Source organism: Falco peregrinus, chromosome 5 (assembly GCF_023634155.1).
Source record: "Falco peregrinus isolate bFalPer1 chromosome 5, bFalPer1.pri, whole genome shotgun sequence".
In the NCBI taxonomy this organism is placed as follows: domain Eukaryota; kingdom Metazoa; phylum Chordata; class Aves; order Falconiformes; family Falconidae; genus Falco; species Falco peregrinus.
In genome coordinates this window covers 79,059,744-79,075,576 of record NC_073725.1, presented here as the reverse complement: position 1 = coordinate 79,075,576, position 15,833 = coordinate 79,059,744, and positions in this window count along the sequence as shown.

Sequence of the window (15,833 nt, the reverse complement as noted above, 5' to 3'; positions counted from 1 at the left end):
CTCCGCAGAGGGACACATCCATATGTTACACAATAATGAGTGCCAGAAAAATAATAGAGCGTTGGGGCTTCTCCTGGAGAACTCTATTCAAAGGCATTTTAACTAGAGGTCAAAACCCCACTGTCCACAAAGACTCTGCAAAAACTGACATAGAATGAGATCTCAGGAAAAAAAAAACATTTGGAACGTACATGCTCTACGTTAATCCCCAGACCTGTTTGTATTATCCAGTTAGGACATACACTGCCTCCTGCCAGAGCCCTGCTATGCATATAGTATATTTCTTGATCTTTTCTGTTGCCTAGTAAAGGTTTTTGAATTTGCTGCCAATTCAACCCCTGAAGCACAGATGGGAATAAAAAGCATCTTATCTCCTACCATACTATTCCATATCATGTTTCCTACTATTTTCAAGCTGTATGACATACCTGCTTTCCTTGGGAGACTATTTCACATACACACAGAATCTAAAACCCCATGAGCATACTCCTGTATGTAAGGCTTGAAGCTGTGATAGAGAAAGGAGCCTCTCCTCTCATCTGTTTTCATCCCATTCTTTCAGCAACAGGAGGAAGAATTGCCATAAAGCTGTTTATACACTTCTCCTCCAAAACTATAGACTGACTGAGGTGGTAGCAGGGAAGACACTTTTGGCACTCCATTGGTGAGCACAGAAAATATCTCCTGAGAATCCTGGTCAGAAGTGCAGATTTCTGTCCTGAATTCAGCCAGTGACATCTTAAAAGTCAGCTGCTCATTTCTAGTGGTAAGGTCTCCAATCAAAAAGGTGGCAAGTAGCACACACTTTGGGCAACACTTCTGATTCTGGCTTGTGTCACATTTTCATAAGAAATTTGGGAAACGTGGGATAAATTAGGCTAAATCACAAAGAGGAATCAAGCAACATTCTTCAAAACTTTAATTTAAAATATCAAAATAGGTTTGTATTCCATTGTCTAAGTCAGTAAGGAAAAGTATTACATTTACAGGTAACTTCTGTCAGCTTAAAAAAGGAAAGCAAAACAAGACTGAAAAAGTGTTGAACATACAGCACAGTGGTATGAAATAAACAGGATGGCTACACTGCATGGTATCATATACACAGTTATGTACTATTGGTAGGAACAATAGCATAGACACACAAATTTCAGAATAACAGCTCAAGCAGAAGATCTGCAAAACACAGGGCTATGTATGACAAAGTATGAATAAACAGAGGTGTAGATAAAACAAACTGTGGGGGAAACAATGAAAAACCTACAGTTGTTTATGTTGCATAACAGACAATTAAAGAAAAATTATGTATAAATTCTATAACTTTTTTTAAAAAAGTCACTGAACAGAGAATAAAACAGTTCAAGTCTAGTGGAGACAGAATACTGAAAGAGTTAGGTCTTTTCTCCCTGGAGAAGGGAGGGCTCATGGGGGACCTCACTGTAGTATGCTACTACTTAAAAAATGGCTATAAAGAAGATGGAGGCTCTCTCCTCACAAAGAGCCACATGAAGAAGGCAAGGGGGCAGCTGGGCACAAGTTGCACTGGGATATGTTTCATTTCAATATAAGTAACAAATTATTTTCCAGTGAGAACAATCAATCACTGGAACAACCTCCCTAGGGATGTGGTAGCATCCCTACCGCATACATTTTCAAGATGTGAATGGGCAGGGTGCTACGTAATCCCATCTAGGCTCCCTTTCCCATAAAAGGTTGGACCAAATGACCTTTCAATGTCCCCTCCAACCTGGGTTATTCTCTGAGTCTTCAGGTTCTGTGCTTATACCATTGGCAATGCAAGTAATGAGTGACATACCTAAACACTGGTCTGTTGATATTTAACAAACACAGAGGATTTATTTTTTATTTATTTTAAGAAGACACAATATAGACAGTACTGATAATAAATCATGATGTAGATGGCAGTATGAAGCTGTTTGCACTGTGTATATTTTAGAAATACAGACCCTTCTCCAAAGATCTTATATTTGAAGTAGAATTACCTAGCAGACAGAACCTAATGCTGAATGAGACTCAAGGCTTCCTTCAATTTACACCTCAGCAAAGTCAGTAATTGCACCCAGGATTCTAATTCTATTCAGCCAGACCTCTCCTTCCTAGGCCATCACTGTGCTCTAAAAGGCTGAGATCCTTCTGCCACTACTTAGAAGACCTAGTTTTGATCATTTATCTCAATGGATTTTAGCGTTATTGTAACAGAAGATGGCAGAGATTCCAACAACAATTCTTTAGTTTCACTGTTTGGATCACAGCATTTGTGAGAATAGTGCAAATGTGAAGCCAAGGGGAATAAAAGCACTGGAGAGGAAAGGGGCCTCAGACGTAAAGAGAGGGATCTAATTTTCCTATTGTCTCTTGCTCATCTCACAGAGTAAGTAAATGATGCCAGGAAAGGGAAAAAAATCACTAACTCATTTCACAAGTATTAGGGGAAAAGAGAAGGAAAGACTCTGAGTGGGATCAGAAGAGGACTGCATCATCACATAACAGGGGAAGATCCTGCATGTAACTCTCCAGCACCTCTGTAACCCTCCCCAAACCTTTTCCCTCACAACTTGTCCAGATGGAACTGCTGTAAAATGGATGTCAACCCAGTATCAAGGAAATGCAAATGTTACATTGAGTAAGATTTTCCAGGGGTTCAGTACCCATGACATTTTCAATCCTGACTTAGAGGACAGACTACAGAGTACACTTGCAGAAAGGAACGATTTTGGACTGCAAGTGCTTGTAAGACGTGACTGGAATTCAAATGGTCTTGATTATCCAAGATATTTCAGACCACTGCACATCAGCAACAGCATTTGCAAAGCACTACTAACATAAAGATGTGAAAAACAGACAAGGTAGGAAATGATGGACTAGGAAACTTTCCTCAAAAAGTTTCAGTTCTAATGTCACATAATCCTTCTACTCATGTGAGTAAGGTTTTAATGGAAATAGCATCCAGAAATTTATATATAAACTCCAGAAAAGAGAAACAGCAATGGTCAGATTAATAGAAATTACAAAGATAAGGAAGACAGCAAAACCCAAGATAAAATTAAACTGGGTTTTAGAGAGTATTTCTTCCTTTTATTCTACAGAAAAGACAGCTATGGAGAGACATGATTACATCTATGAAAAGAGTTGCTGAAAAGAGGAAAATAATATATGCCACTGGAGACAGGGAAAAAATTCTAGTTGGTGGAAGCACGATTTAGTCAAGTATTTGAAGAAAAACCTTTTGAATGGCATGGAATGACAAGCAATGATATACAGAGACTGTAGAGTTTCCATTGCTAAATAGTTTTAAAGAAACATTGAACTGATTCTGTCAAGAATGATTTAGTTATTGTTGAACCTTTCTTGAAGAAGAAAGATGGACTAGATGATCTTTGAAAGTCCATTACAACTCTTCTATTATTTTTTCTTTAAGGCCCACAGCAAAGATGGGGCAGGAAAGTTTAGATTTTTCTCACATTTCTTTTACTCATTAGTAGCAGAGGAAAACTGAAATTACTAACATAAAGGTATCTGAGGTTTCTCTAAAATTCAGTGCTGTTACACTGCAATTGCAAATCCCTAGACAGAGCAGCTAAAAGCACATATATTCGGACACATTACAGACTGCCTGGAAACAATCCTGAGGCAAAAACTATTTTAACTTATGTATTATTACCAATATCAACTTCATTCATACATCTGACAGTAGCTCCTTCATTTCACACCCTACTTGGAGCCAGCCATGGTCTTTAAAAGGCCAGAATCCCGATCAGCAATATAACATCCCAAGCTGATGATATGATCTCAGAGGCAAGGAAAGAAAGAACCGACCTCTACTAGTCAGCTTACAGCTATGACCTGAATAAATCATGCCTCTGAATTCCAAGAAAGCATTTGAAATAGTAGAAAAGTGCAGAAGGGAAGGGGAAAGGTTTTGAACCATGAAGATCGGGCTTCCAAAAAGCATAGGTTTCAGTTCCTGGTCTGAAATGGACTTCCTACATAATTTAGGACAAATCAGCTCCTTTTTTGTGGTATCAGTTCATTTAAAAGGGGTGGGGGTGGGTGGGAGGGTAATCACCTTTCTGTCAGTTCCCTGGGACAAATAGCCTAGCCCATACTATTTAAGAGAGAAAAGATTGCTCCCAGTAGAGTTCGTATAGAAAACTATAGTTAGTCCTGGGAAGCAGGCATAGGGTTAAAGATATCCAAAAAGATAAATTCACTGAGAATTTAGGCAATGATGTCACTGTGACCAAAAGTTGGCCTTAAGATTAAATGGGCTTTCAGTATTCCCTGCAGTCATCTTCTGTCCCTTGGCACCAAGATGAAATCATAATGCTTTGTAATTACAGATAAAAGGGATTTGACATGAGAGCTCTCCAAAGAAGCCAAACATCCTGGAAAGTAAAAAAAAAAAAGACCCAACAACTTGCTTGCATGCTCATTCTCCAGACTCGAGAATAACCATCGAGACAATTTTCTTATTATTAGCAGCTGTTCAGAAATCAGTACTAGATTCATTAGTTAAATCAGTGGGCTTTCCCAGACAAAAAGAAAATTATAGAAAGAGCAGGATTTGAGAATAAATTAGCCACACTGTAACAATGTCACAAATACAAAACCCTACAGCTCTGGCATGTAGAAATTACACAAAAACAAATCCCACAAACAAAAGATACATTCCAACCATAACTGAGTAACTTAAAGTGTAACCTCCCATTCTTTTGACAGCACAGAGAGTGGACTTGTCTACCCAAGCAAAGACTCTTCTGAGAAAGATTAGAAGGATGCAAGAGAAAAAACATAAGAAAACCTTATACACTGCTACATCTGTAATTTAAAACCAGCCCCAAATCATATTTAAGGAAATGTTGCTATCACTCTACAAAGGACAGCATGAAAAAAGGTGTCCTAGAGTCTTTCTCTTCCTATTTGCCTAAGCTAAGATCATAATACACGTGTGAAAGTTCTTAATGATTACCACTGTAACCACTGTTATGACAGTACATGTCAGTAATATGTTTAAAACATCTAGTTTGGGGTTTTTTAGTTGCCCACATGCACTCTGCACTCTGAGGGTAACCCTATGAGGGTTAATTCTGCAATATTTTTTTTTTTTGGCTGGTTTTGAGTTCTGGGCTGCTGCCTACATCAGACCCTTGGCTGCGGCAGAAACATTTGCAAAAACTAGTGAGACTGACACAAGAGACTTCTCTCCTCTTCTGGGAAACTCCAGTAACCCAAGCTATTGCTATTAACCCACTACAGAGAAAAGCACTATAAAATAAATCCAAGTTGAATTTATATCAACAGTACAGATGTGCATGTAAAAAGCATAGCCCAAAGTCATACTTATAAAGCATGCCTGTATACATTTTATTGATGAAGCTGAAAAACTGTTTAAAAATCTAATTGCAAATACCTCACATTTGCAATGGAAAAAACCCAAGCATGTTAATTCTTTTCACAGTGAGTTCATCATTAGGAAATGAGGACCACATTAGGAAACTCAAATTAGCAGTAACTGTGATTATTTTAATTTTATCCTTTAAAGCCTTTTCTAAAACATTAAAACAAAAAATACTGTTTCCTAGCATGAACTATTTCCTCCCAGGTATTTTATCTTTTAAATGTGAAATACTTTGGCTTAAATAATACAAACTACAGATGTGACTCCAAATGTGCACATTAAAAAAAGTAACCATTACCTAGTCTAGATCTTCACCTAAGTTTTGGCCACTAGCTTTCTATAAGCTATCAGTGCTTTCTCTGATGTTGCTTTGCCTTGCTGTTGCTGTTTGTATGAGAAACATGGTCTTCAGTTTTGTAAACCAGTGTCACGGTCTCTACTAGTACTGTTGTGAGGTATGCTGAAAGAAGACCACTAAACAGGACTTTTATTCTCATTTGTACTGGTGAAAATTCATCTGCCTTGACAGACTATGGGAGAAACTCCTATATGCCAAAGAAATGGTATATTTTTTTTTTATTATGTATATTGTTACCATTCATAGACAACTGTACACTCTAGGCCTGGTTGAATGCCATTATAATTAAAATACAAAAAGCACTCTGCAACTTAAGAGACAGCTTGTTGATCTCATTACACTACAGAATTGGTCACTTAATATTTATAAATGTAAATGTAAAGCAATTATTCAGCTATTTCACAGGGAAAGTGGTGATATTTGTTGAATAATGCTGGCAATTGTAATGTGAAAAGTTTATATGCATGAGCTTGATTCTTGAAGAGAAACAGAGATTGCTAAAAGACATATAAATTGGATTAATATTTTAAAAATCATTGTAAATTCTAAACAAAACTATGTAAAATGCTTCATGCTGATACCAGCAGGATTCCTTCAGAGTTATTTATTTCAAGGAGAGGCAGCACCATTCCCAAATGTAATCCTATAGATACTTTCCTACTCACCTCCATAAGGATTAGTTCAACCTGATGACTCTTACTCAGCAAGGTATTTAAGCACATATCTTATATATGACAGTTATCTGATACTTAAGGGCAGAGGGTCTGGACTTAAAGCTAAACATATCCTTAAGCATCTTATGGCACTGGGCTCTAGTTGAGAAAATACCTTTTTGAAACATACGGAGTTATTTAAATCAAAAGGGTAGCATCTGAATTTGCTGGAATCCTTAACCCAATACAATGAACTGCTGTCTGCATGCTGAGCTCAGTTTCTGGTAGAGTTCTTTTGCCCAATATTGACTTCTGTCGCAAGTTGCTTGTGTTGCAGCAATTGTTCTAACCTCAACAAAAAGAAGAATTACCTAAAAGGTTTTATTCTGTGTTCTACCATACTATTTGATGTCAGATTTATTTATTTCATTTTATTCCTCATTTACGTAAAGTCTTAAAGTAATATGCAGTGGGAAATCCTAATTGCATGTTAAGTTCTTTCCATTTCTACATATATCATTTCCCTTTTCCAGTGGATGCTGTCTTCTAAGCAAATGAAACTACAAAGTTGTAAGACAATTGCAGGCTTAATAATATTACTAATATTCTTTTTCTCTCTTTTAGTAAAGTGCCATTCAATAAACATTCTGAAAAGAAAAGAAGTAAGGAAAAGGAAGAGTGAGCATCTGACTGCAAAAAAGGAGTGTAGAGTGAAGAACCAGTTTTCAAGCTATATTAATAGCTGATCCTAAGTTTTCTGAACAAAAGTGGTCAGTGGTAACAAGTGGTGGGTTCTGAAAGACCTGATCATCTTATGGTGATATGGGATCACTTAGTAGATCTTAATAAATTTTTATAATTTGTTGACATATTGTTCCTGTTTCTGTATAATTTTCAGTTTGTATGAATTTTTGGTTTTGGTGGTTGCTTCTTAATCTAAAAAAAAATATTTTCAGATTGGAAGTACACATCTTTATTTCTTTACTGCGAAAAAGTATTACTACAACATTAATCAGAAGTAGGAACTGCAGCATATATAAATATATTTAAAACTATCAGTCTCTTCATTCTCTGTAAGACTGATGCATGGTAAGGGGTATAATTGTTTAAAAAAAAAAAAGTGTAAGGAAGAGATTTTCATTTTAGCATGAGATTTTTCTTAAACTTTCTCTATGGGTACTGAGCTGAAAGAAATGTTGCATTCTGATCCTGGAGGGAGTTTCCTCAACTGAAATTCATGAAATCATGTTCACTCAGGTCATAAAAGATGAAAAAAAACAACCCAGGTTTTTTTACATTTTGTTGTCCCCTGCAACTAATAATAAAGGTAAACAGCCTGTTGTAACAGTCCCCTAACAACTTACAGCCATCTAACTAGCCTGTGAGGTTTTATACATGAAATTCCTCTTGATTTCAGTATTTCTGTGTTTTTAAATGATGAAAGGTTACCTTTAATAAAATGTTTTCACTTCCACACATTATCCATAGATTAGCTCTTTGTGATTTTTCTCTCACCATACTTTATCTTTCCATAAGTGACTTTATGCAGCTTGCATGCACTCCAGCTTTGCAAGAGCTAGCAGAACATACATCATTGGATAAAACATCATCTCCAGTTTTAATGGAAGATTGCAATGAAGACAGATATTTCATAAATGTCTGGAAAGATGGATAACAAGTCAGACAGAATTAAAAAAAACAGACAGTATCAATCTACATAATATCATTTGCTGTCAAGAAATGGGCTATCTTAAATGTGTGTAAACAGCAATATTATTCATGGTTACACCACAGTGTAATTGCCTGCTGGATTTGAATGAGGTTCCCTTGAATATAAATGAAGAGATAAAGTGAAGATAAAAGAAGCAGCTGAAGCTAGAAACCAGAAAAAATAAAACAAAAATTATCAAGTCAGATACATCACCTTTTATTGTGTGAATAGGAACGATTATTAAACCAATAGATTTATAACACTAGCCAGAGTGAAGTACAATGCAGAACGAAAACTGTTTCCCAGCTATATTCTGCCAACATGCCTCAGCCTTGACACCCAGTATTACTGCCAGTGGAACCCTAAGCCTCTTTTAAATACAGTCTTGAAATTGCTTCAAACTGCATCAGAAGAACAGGTGAGTTTTAGGAGGATAGATGATTGCAGAACCCTCACAGATCTGTATCTCTTTGTGCTGAGGGAGATCTAATACCTAGGTCACTCGAAGTAAAAGGCATCACACCTGCCACGTTTTCAGCAGGTTGATTATTAACTGAAAATTGTAACAAGAAACAGAAGGGAACTTAATCTACCATTGTCAGCATGTTGCCATGATTTGGAACAAACCCAATTGAGTAGCAATGTTCAACGTGTAATTCCCTGGTTCTGCAACTAGAACAATAGGATTATACTTAAAGCTTTCCAAAACTTAGCTGCTGAAAATGCAAAAAGACCAATGCATGAGGTGATCCACCTGAACTGCATTCCTATATCATACTGGGACCTGACCCACTGCACTCCCAAGAGAGGCAGAAACTAGCACAGAAACTGGCATGAAACCCTGACAATAGAAAATCTGGCCCGAGACAGTTTGAAAGGAGAAGGCAACCTCCTCTCTGGTAGCAGTACAGAGATGATGGGAGACTTGACATGGAAAAAACAAAAGAGCAGCCCAGAATAGACGTAGCAAACTACCATCAGTGAGAACTGGGAAAAGATACTGTTTGTCTTCTTCCAAAATGAGCATTTCTGTACAGAGCAGGCAGTTGGAGTTTGGATTCCTCTAGAAAAATTAAGGCTGCCTTCCTATATATAGACATTGGGACAACATTAGTGACAAAATACAGCAGCAAAGACTAAGCTGAAGGAGCAACAAAAATTTTATTCCATTCTAAGAAAACCATATTGGAGACTGCAGTGGAGACACAGAACAGTAGATACATCGACTATCTTGTCAGTCCACACCACATCTAAATTTTTACAGAAACTAGCTGACTGGACAGTTTTCCCACTACGCTTGTTATCGATTTGTTAATAAGTTAAAATTGATTGATTTTATTTGATTGATTAATTGATTTTATAAAATCATTTAATAGAATTAAAATATAGAAGGATAAGGAAAAAAAAAATTATAGGAAACTTACAGCTACACAGTAGGAGTTGTTATGGAATCTTTTGTACGTCTTGTACCAAGGCTAGAAGAAGGGCCTGGAACTATTGTAATAACTCTAGGGTTGAAAGGTTCCTTTGTATTTAACCAGTCTTCTGTACGCAGAGGTGTATTGAAATGTCAGAATATGAGATTAATGGGAACTGGGGAGACTCGACTGGAACAGCTTGTAGGTGCCTGCCAAGAAACCGTGAACTTTAGTAAAAGGTAATTCCGGCAGGGGGAGATCGCGACCACCGACTCATATACCACCTACCCAAATCGTACCCTAGACCCATTTCTAGACCTTTCTAAGCTTTACTGCGCATAATCGGATATAGGAGGAGAGTATGTAAATGATTTACGGGAAATGTTATGATTATGCATGAATAATTAATGAATATGTATGAATAAGTTCTATATATGGAATCTGATTTTGGGACCTGGTGTGTGTTGATTGTGAGAAGACTCGCTCACGCACCCGGCCGTTAATAAAGAAGTGTCTGCTTATCTACATCACATTGGTGTCGTTAAGTTCTTCATTCCGAGATTTCGGTAACACTCTCCCACCTCCATCATCAGAGAAAGAGCTGAATTCAGATTAAAAAAAGGCAGACTCGGACATTTGCTTTATGAAATGTGACTACTTTCTATACAGCATGTTAGAAAACTTATTAATAATTTTGAAATATTTCTGCTGCTGGGATTTAAACTTTAATAAGTTTTTAAATTTTCATTTTCTAAATTTAAAAATGAAAAGTTACTATATAAAAAATCTGGATGTTCACCTCTGTTTAATAAAATCTGCTGAATCTGAAATCTTCTAAAAACCTGAGCTGAAAAATTATTTTTCAATGGCATTTACCCATGAATGTTTTGTTTTGACATCTAGGAAATGCTTGGCTATAGCTTTTTTTTCTTGATGAATGTACAATTGACTCTAGCTCTTAACATAAAAATACCGATACCTGAAACTGTCTCCATGTGCATCCTTAGTAACTAAGCAGGGTACTTCATAAAAGAGTAAAGCTGCTGATATACATCTAGCCTTTTTTCAACTTTTTTTTTTTAAATACAAACTTTTGAAAAGAATCAAAGGACTCTAAAAGCTTTCACTTACAGTGGAATATAATTCCAGTTGTACTTGTTTTCTTGTTTATTTTTATGGTGAACTGTGGATTCATTCATTGAACACTGTTAGTTGTCAACTGAAATGACATTTTCTATTATTCAAACCTAGACATGGTTTCCTTCTGTGATGACGATAAACAATCATTTAGTAGTTCCTGAGATCCTGTTTCACAACTTGTTCAAATACAGTGGAGAAAAAGGAAGTCGAAGACATTTTTTTATAAATACTTGCAGGAATTATGCAGTGTACGTCAGACTCTACATGTTACAATTTTAATCACAGCAGATTATTTGCATAGTGTCATCTTCAAAAAAAATAAAAGCTACTTATAAATATAACTACAATTGGAGCTTAAAAACATCTAAGATCATTCAAAGCAAAAAAGAAATTGACACCAATCTTACTGAACAAAGTTGTAATTTTTGGATTTTAATTCTTTCAAAATTTGCTGTGTTTAAAACAAGAAATTTTATGGCAGATAGGATTCCCAGTCTTAGTTTTCAAATGCTGAGGTTCATTTTAATTTTATTTGCTCAAATGTTAAATCTTGGACAAACATTGCAAAAAAGATTAAATCAAATCAGGCATACAAATTTCAACAAAAACACCTGTGCCATCTACAGAGTAGTAGCGTTTGAATGAATACATCTAGAGTAATATCTATTATTAAAGCATTATCGATGGCAAATATTTAACCAAGAGGATAATCCTGAAGCAGTCCAACAGAAAGACCGAGTCAAGGGGAGAAAATACTTAAATAGTAAAATAAGTACAGGATAACCCTGAATCTTATCTCTCACAATGGGCAGAGAGGCTCAAGCAGGAGCAGTTTTGAGAACAGTGTAAGAACAGGTAGTTCTTACCTTGTACTCCCCTTGGCTTCCAGCAGCTTGCAGTTCAGGATCTCCTGAGCCAAGTATGACATCTTTCTATTTAATAATTGTTGAATTATTTTTCTTTCATTATATTTCCCAGTCCCTTTTTACACATGTAAATTTTTAGGACCCTCAACAACCTGCAGAAAGACATTCTGTAACATTTTGTATTGCATGAAGAATAAGCCCTTTTTGCTTGTTTTGCATCTACCTCCTGCTAATCTCATTTGATGCCCTCTGAGCATTTTGAAAGATCAGTTGGATTTAAGCCGAGATGAAGTTGTGAACATAAGGTTAACTATTCTTTATGAAACATACATTTACATCCATTTAATTCATGTGTTATCCTTGTATTTGATGATCAGTAAATGAAAAACTGTGTATTTTAAAAGGTAATTTAATTAAAGCTTAAGGTTACAAAAAGACAAAAAAAGGGAGAAGTGCAGAAATGCTAGTATAGAAATACTGAAAAAAAAAGTTATAAAGAAATGGAAACAGACAGGGACATACTGTCTCCTAAACCAAACCTACTAGTCCCATAGGATCCTAGTCCAGAGCTTTTCCAGTTCTGATCTGCAGACATCTAAGGGTATATGGGCTGCTTGTACAATCTCAGGAAGAGTTAATTAAGAGAAGCAAGTCCCTCATCAATAGTTTTGTATCTATTATGCAGAGGTCCACTTCTCTTAGAACATCTAACCTGTGATTTGAAAAAGACTGAAAACCCCATTCTAGACAAAGCAGAGTGGAAACTGTGGAGGAAATAGTTTGTTGAGTTATAGGGAGGCTAACAAAAGCTATTATACATGATTGTTTTAATATAAAGTAAATATCTAAAGGATTTTTTTATTCAGAGGGGGACACAGTTTTTCCCTTTCACAGATCAGACTGTACAGTGGATCTTCCCCAGTGTCAGGAAGCTCATAGAGACGTAACACTTTCCTCTTGATTTTGCTGCAGGTCCCCTTTTACTCTGACATATGGTCATCTCCCAGAGAGTGATTTGTGAACAGATGTGAGTTTAAACTTCAATGCAAGATGGCCAGAGCAAGAGAAACAAGTTTAAGGGTAAAGATATTACCAGTTCCATAGGTTACCTTCCTTGACTTCATCATTAAAGGGAGAGTCAAGTGGCCCTTAGAAGTTTCTTTTCCAATGCAACACTGACATGAATGAAAATAGAAACAACAATATTCAAGTCAATGCAATGTAAGTTAATTAGCTTCTAAAGAGCTTCACGATGTTAGACTTTAAACTACCAAGATAAATTTTATCAGTTTTCATTAAAAAAATAATAATATCTTTAATGTGTTTGTTTCCAAGGATCTCTGATGGGAATGGGAGTTTGGCAGTAGTTCTATAGCTGTCAGCCAAGTCATCAGGCATAAAATGTTACTTCAATAATGGATAAATGGCAACAGATTTAGAGTCAGCAGGTATGTAACCTAGGGACACAGAAGCATTAATTATATCAGTAAAGGCAGGCAGAAGCTCAAGAGGAAAAACCTAAACAAGAATTTGGGAAGCACTGATAAGGCTTGATTTTCTCTCTGCACAGCTTGTGCCTCTAGCAATTCAGTTTCTAAGATGCAAGAAAGCTGTGCAACGAGCTATCAGAACACTTGTCAATCACTGGACAAACTGTATCATGGTCAAAAGGTACTTCTAGGGCCTACAGGGAAATAATGGAATGAATATATGATGTAGGTTTATCACTGACTAAGCAACTGCAGTTTTGATTATTGCAGCAAAGAGGCTTAAACAGAAGGGGGAGAGTGATAATGGCTATGTTAGGGATTATAATTCTTACTCTCTTTTCATTTAAAATACTTTTTTTTGTTTCAATTGCATTTGCTAATTTCCATGTTATGGGAGACTTTCTGTATTACAAGGAGAAGGAAGACCATTCTGTAAATTGTTAATTGAAGCTAGATCAGGTGGTGCTCCTTTTAATTCCCAATCCAGGGTTTTGAAAGTGACATAGTGAGACAAAGGTACGCATTTATCACTGGAGATGCCTGTTCCTCTTTGAGGAAGATGTGATACAGAATGAGAGAAGAATAACCTAAATTCAGAAGAAACCTGATAGTTGTTTCATTTTTTAAATTATCAGTAAAAGTAAATCTGAGGAAAGTCTTAAGAGTATTCCAAGTGTGTGTATACATTTTGTGTATATGTTTTACATACACACACACACACACATATATATAAATTATGCATGCACTTTGAGTAGAAACTACTTGTAGTACCTATGGAAATAAAATTACAAATCCGCCAAACTGTCAGTTGTCTAAAGTCTTTGTTAATTGTCTGACCAAGAATGACTAGTAAATGAGAATTAATGTCCAACTTCGGTCTAAATAGCCTGTACCTTATCATTTCAAGTTGCAAGCAAATTAAACACATCTGTACTTGTTCGCTGGGTATAAATCTGTTACCTTGCTATCATATTTTCCATCTGATTAATCAATATGGGAAATTAATACTGTCAGCTCCTTAGGTCAAGTGAAATTAAATTGATGTTTAAATGGAAGGTACATGGTTGTTCATGTTCAAATGTGTTCTACGGAGCCAAAAATACTAGCCTGGAGCAGGAGTTTGTGTTGCTATCTGTACCTATTTTTATTATATGAATGTAATACTTCTGAAAGGATCTGGCTTCATATCAACTTTCAGCTATGCAAGAGCAACACAAAGATTGTTCCACTCTTTAGAAAGGAAGTGGAACAAAGAGAATAGGGCATGGAGTACTCTAGTAGCTGGAGAAATATTTGTCTTATAAAAAGAGAAAGTATTTGAGATTTCAAATGTTCAGAACCTGACTGATCATTACAATTTTTTGAAAATCCTTTCATTATATTCATTATGTCTTCTGTTCTTAATTCACACATGCATATAAACATGATGGAAATGTAACATTAGAGGAAAAAAGTCAATAGAGCATTATAACACAGCAGCTGAAAATGCAATTGGTTTTTCAAAGCCATTTGTTTTATTACCAGTAACAGATAAAATGTATATCCAGTTTTCAAAATAATGGGTCTGTCATTACTAACATATGGACCACATCGTAATCTGCATTTTGAGTGAAACTGAAGTTAATCTAGAACCCTAATCTGGAGAGGGGATCCTGTTTCCTAGGGTTTTGAAAAGGTGGAGTAAGGCATAATGGGCAGACCACTGATGGAAAGAGCTACCTCAGAGTGACTAATGCAACCACCCCAAAACACCAGGGACAGATGACATTTCCACAAGAAACCTTTTCTTAGATGCCTGCAACAGTTCAAATGACAGATCTTTTCCACTCTTCTACATACCTTAATGTGCAGCCAGAAGAGCGTGTTTTTCAGTGTGTTATTTTTCTACAAAGCCCTCAAACTGAGGGAAAGTTCTATACTTCCGTTATTTAATTTATGCATGATATATTTTGCCTTTCATGCTACCTGTCATTGCGCCCCCCCAAATAACCCCAAGCAAAATTAGCATAAAAAGTGGTGTTTGAGAAAGATATTTTAAATTATTTGCACAGCACTGAAAACCCAGCTGAATCATGAAATTAACTTACTTAGGCTTTGATGCTGAAAGTCTAAAAAAGAAGTTTTCTCACCAGTAGAAATCTTCCATTAGTGAAGAGTTTACCTAGAGAAAACTAGATCAAAACAATTCCAAGTGCTAATTATGCTGTGTATATGAAGTTGCCCCACCTTCATAAGCACAAATAATGAACGGACAGGTTTTTTTAATGAACAACTCTAACAGGAAATTAGAAATGTACATCCCTATTGAAGAGAAAGTAACAGCAGAGTTAATTTTTAATTCACTGAAAACAATTCAGCAGTTTAGTCAGAATGGAAGAAGGAGACATCAGTTACAGGGGACTTGTGCATTAAAAGCAAAACTAATCTGCATAAGCATGTTGTACACATCCCTCTAGAGTCCAAGTTAGAGGAAACAAGATGTGACAAAATGGAAGAGCTGCAAATGGAGGAACTGAAAATATTTGTGAAAAGGTTCAGTAGCCTTGCTGCAGACTAATCAATCACCTGGCAGTACATGATCAACACACATGGGAATTCCCAGAGTCTAATAACAGGTAAATAAATTGGGTGATACAATTTTGCTAGTTCTGCTGCTACAACTGGAAAGCAGCCATTCTTTCTGGTGATGACAGTTATACCCTCTGGCCATCACCACTAATTAAATCGCTATCTTTCCTATTCCATTTTTTCCCCAGATATAGATGTGATCAAAGACAGAAC